Consider the following 5,145-nt stretch of genomic DNA (forward strand, 5'->3'; position numbering starts at 1 on the left):
TAATAATAATCATCATCAAAATAATAATAAAAATCATAATCATAATCATCATAAATTATAAAAATTATAATAATAATCATGTTCATGTTAATATTATAACATAATAGTAGCAAAATCCTAGGCATGATACCAACAAGATTAATAACAAACCATAGCATGTCACTAAACAATAAAAATCAAATCTTTAGCCCTAACATAATACTAACATGAATAAATATTAGAAAGAGAGTAGGAAACATCACAGGAATCATAATAAGCATATTTGATATTAAATTTACCCTAAACATGATACTAGAAATATCATAATAACAATATAAACATGATTTCTACATTATAACATCAATAAATCAATTAATGCACTTACTTTGATGCTTCGTACCTCTTTCTAATAACAAAATACACACGTTAGTAACTTCAAGGAAATAATAATCAAAACAATTAAATTAAATAATTGAAAGAGAGATTTGGGACCAAACCCTCAGAAATTAAACCTTTCACGTCTAGGGCGAAGGCCACTTCGAATATGGCTAGATATTTCTAGATCTTGCAAATGCGGAATTTTGTATGAGAAAACAAGTTTTAGACAAAGAAAGAAAGGATTCAATGAATGATTAAGAGAATGAAAGAATTAGAGAATGCTAATTAAAACTGATTGTAGATGAGAACTCGTGAGAATTGGTGAATTGGTGAATTGGTGAATTGGTGAATGAAAACGGAGTTTTTAATACGATATTTATAGAGAAAATCAGCCAAAAAGATAAAATAAACAAAACAGAGTCTCACGCACAAAAAAACATGGCGCAAATCCTGGCTAACTGGCGCCAATGGCTAGCGCCAGGCGCCAGGCGTGGTTCCAAGCGCGAAAGCCTGGGGTCAGGCGCCAAACCTGGTTTTAACGCGTTTTCGAAAATCAGATAAATTTGCCATACTGAAGGATAAAATCATATAATTTCCTCGAAAATGCTATTTGATTTTAATTAAAACTCTGAAAAGTCAAAAGGTCAATTTATCAATGCTAATTGAATTAGGAATGAAAAGAACCTTCTAGAAGATTCTATAAGACTAAAACCATTCCTAATTGTATTAGGAATGATAAATCATATTAGGCCCTCCCCTAGATCATTGGGCCGTACATAAAGCTCAAACCGGGCCCAGTTTAGTAAATTTGCCATAACTTCCTCAATATTCATCGGAATTGGGCTTATAATATATCGTTGGAAAGCTCTTGTCAAGCCCCATCCAAATACACTATTATTGGACCCATATCATGGACCAACCAAACTGGATTGGCTTTTTTCTTAAAATAAGTTTTCAAAAACAGAGAGAAGAGAAAAGAAATTAAAACTTTCCGCAACACTAGACTTTCCACACTTTCACTTCATTCGATTATGATTCGACTTGAAAGGTACTCATCACTGGGTTTTATTTTGGGGAGACACAAATGGGTGTCTACAGAAGCCCCCACTTTGACTGAGTTTGGAGAAACGCGAGTTTCGAAAACAAAAGTTAAAGTATCGATTGGGACGGAGAATGATTCAGAACGTTCTGCGATCATAAATCATTCTTATAACGCCGATACCTGCAAACTAACGTTAGTTAAACAGATAAAAGAGTTAAGAAACGCGTATCTTGCACCGTCGACCACACGTCTCTGAAAGTAACCGATTTGCTGCTTTACTGTTGTTTTGATGACCTCCTACAAGCTAGAGAATGCCATCCTGCTTGAAAACCGCTTCGCCTGTAACTGCTTCCAAATTAGAAGATTTCTTCGCCTGAAACGATTCTCCTCCGCATTGATAATATTCCACGTCCAAGGGAATATCATCGAAGATTTCTTCTCTCGAAACAATCTCCATCCGCATTGATAATATTCAACGTCCAAGGGAATACTATCGAAGATTATTTCTCTCGAAACAATCTCCATCCGCATTGATAATATTCCACGTCCAAGGGAATACTACCGAAGATTATTTCTCTTGAAACAATCTCCATCCGCATTATGACCATCTTCCATGCCTAAGGGAGTATGATCGAAGATAACTTCGCCCGAAATTACCTCCAGTTGTTTGCGACAACTCTTTGAACTCATCCTCATTTGATGCGATAATTTTCCAAAGAAAATTACCGAAGACCCACGCCAGTCAATCTTTAAAAGTTCGCCTGAACTTTGCTCCCGCTATGCATGTACATCGGCGTTCTTTTGCTTTGAACCTGTACGTCGGTGCTCTTTTGCTTTTGAACTTATATGTCGGTGCTTTTTGTTAGTGAGCTAATGCTTAGGCGCTTTAAGCTAAGTGAGACGATCTTTCATCAGGTCGATCACTTTATGTAATCAAGCTGATTACTAAATCATGTCAAATTTCTTAGAGGGGCTAACTGGAGTACCAAGGAACCCAAAAATATTTTGCAAAAAGGTAGAACCACCTCACCAAGTGGCTGGGTGTTCTAGCGCCACTGAAAAGCCATCCGCGCCACTCATTTAGCCTTAGCGCCAGGCGCTGATATTGGCGTCAGGCGCCAAGCCTAACTTTTGACGCCAATGCATAGGGCTTGGCGCCAGCATGGGGATTTCCTTAAATACCCCTTTCCTCTTCATTTTGCTGGTTGCTCGTCGCGAAGTTGCTCGAAAAAATCCGAAAACTTCAATTGCTCGGTTCTTGCTCGTTTCTCAATCGAATTCGCTCAAATTTGTTGCAAATCAAAGCTCTTTTCATCTATTTTCCCGATCTATGTAAGTTTTCTTCAAACTCTCATCGGTTTTTATGAATTTTTGGCATGTTTATTTACAAATTTCATGAAAATTCGAAACTTATAATTCTCAATTTGCTTTGTTTGTCAAGTTTTATGCCATGAAATTGCTTGATTATGTTTATATATTTCCATGAATTTGAGACTTGTTTGACTCAATTTGGTGAAGAAATGAGCAATTTTCCATTGTTGGACCTCCTAAGGTCGTGAAGAACAATGTGACCTATTCTTGATGTTTTTGCTAGCAATTCTTGTCCAATTTGTCACAATAATTACTATAGTGTTGCAAGAAACTGTTTGATTGCTTGAAAAATGCCGTATATGCTCAATTTGAATTTGTGCTCTGTTTTAGTACTACGTACTCTGTTTTTTGCGAACATAGTATCATGCGGCAAGGCGAACCTTAGATACTATAGAACCTTAATTCATGATGATTTTGCACAATGTAGTATGGCTAGACAGCGAGGCTCGGGTTCACGGTCCCGAAACACCAGACGGGAGCACGAAACCGTAGAGGATGACGTCGCACCTTCCACTTCGCTTGGTCGGCTCTCTGAGTGGGATGAGCGGACCCTGTTCTTCGCCCCCGTCCACCACATTTCTGAGAGGGTGAGACGGGGCATCACGGTCGGGAGGACGCAGTATCACGGTTCCGGCTGTGATGGTTTGGGGGATTTGTACAAGATGTACATCGGCAGGGATCTTGAGACGAGACTCCTATGGGAGTCTTGCGGACTAGGTACTCTGTTCGAGACCTCCGAGGCTATGGTTGCCTCCAGCGGGGGTCACCATGTATTGCGCGCTTTGGAGGAGTTTTTCTGGGACACCACCAACACTTTCCATTTCCCTTGGGGCAAGATGATGGTCACCCCTACGGACTTCAGTCTCATTACAGGACTGGAGTTCAACTCTGTGCCACTGCCGTTCGACAGTGGGATCGACGTCTTTTCTTCGGAGGTCGAGGAGTTGTTGGGGCTGATCGCTATTCGGGCCCGAGCTGAGGTCGAGACGACTTAGTTTAGCGCTAGGGGAATTTGCCGCTCGACGCTGGCAGCGGCTCTTGATGACGATGCGACCACCCGAGAGCAGCGGGTGCGCATCATTACGCTGATGTTGTTGTCAGGGACATTCTCCCCTGACAAAGGTAGTAGGGCGTTGCTTTACTATCTTCCTGATGTCCGTGATCTTCACCGGATCGGGACTTAGACTGGGCCAGCTTGGCCTATGCTGACTTTGTTCGTGCGCTGAGGGACTCGTGTCGACACCGGTCTTTTGGGATGAACGTCCCTTTGTCTGCCTTTTGAATGGTCGTAGGGGTTAACATTATTCCCTATAAAGTTTAACTCTACACATTTAGCTAGCATTTACTCACAATTTTAACTCCTTATAGATCTGGTTCTACGAGCACTTTCCTTCTGCTGTGCCAGCGAGACCATTGCCACGCGGATTTCTAGTGAGCGCCTCTTGGGGCGGCCGCCATGTGGATGTGTCTACTACACATGTCCAGAATTGGATCATCGCGGTACGACTTTTATTGTTTATTTTCTTTTTCGCGGTGCTTTAGGGATATTTTTGCCTGATTGATATTCTTTGTAGGGGCCTGAGGTGGTGTCCCGGCCGTGGGGCGGTTGGACAGTCCCTGGGTTAGCCGCACAACATTTCGCTGAGCGTCGCTATTTCTTGGGGACTTATGGAGCGATCGCGTACTTAGGAGAGAGGGTTGCTAGACATCATTCCTCTGATGTCTTCGTCGTCCCTGCTCCTCCACCACGTCATATGTTCGACGACGCTCGTTTGTTGAGCATATCTGAGGGAGCTGGTACCCCTTGGCGGTCCCATGTGATCCTTGAGCGGTGCTATGCTGAGGAGCTACTACCTTTGTTAGCTCTAGCCCCCGTACTAGCTGAGGATGTGAGGGTAAGATTTTTCAGCTTTTACTTTCCATTAAGTAGCCCCCAAGTAATGTTTCACTGACTTTTTTTGCTTTATCAGGACGATGCTGCTGAGTTCGAGCCACCCCGTATGTCCATCCACTACCATGGGATGTATGGGCCGATTGAGGAGATGATTCCTCCGGCTCCCGAGGGCGAGCGCTTCGTAGAGCGGTCGATTCCTCTCCACCAGACTCGAGTAAGCCTAGTTATTCACAATTTTTGTCCATATATCATACAAGTTTACTGACTTATTTTTCTGATAGTTTTCACGCGAGGTGGTTTCGGCGATGGCACGATGCATAGATGCCTTCCGGAGCCATCTCGTCCTGATGAGGAATGCGGCCATTTGCCGTCGGGATGACGTCATCCGAGAGGTAGCCTTTCTTTATATTTTTATGCACTGCTGCTTCAATTTTACCTTGTTTCTGATTTAATTCTTTTTGCAGGGCCAACCTATTGCTTC

Source organism: Chenopodium album, chromosome 9, assembly GCF_948465745.1.
Source record: "Chenopodium album chromosome 9, dcCheAlbu1.1, whole genome shotgun sequence".
Classification (NCBI taxonomy): domain Eukaryota; kingdom Viridiplantae; phylum Streptophyta; class Magnoliopsida; order Caryophyllales; family Amaranthaceae; genus Chenopodium; species Chenopodium album.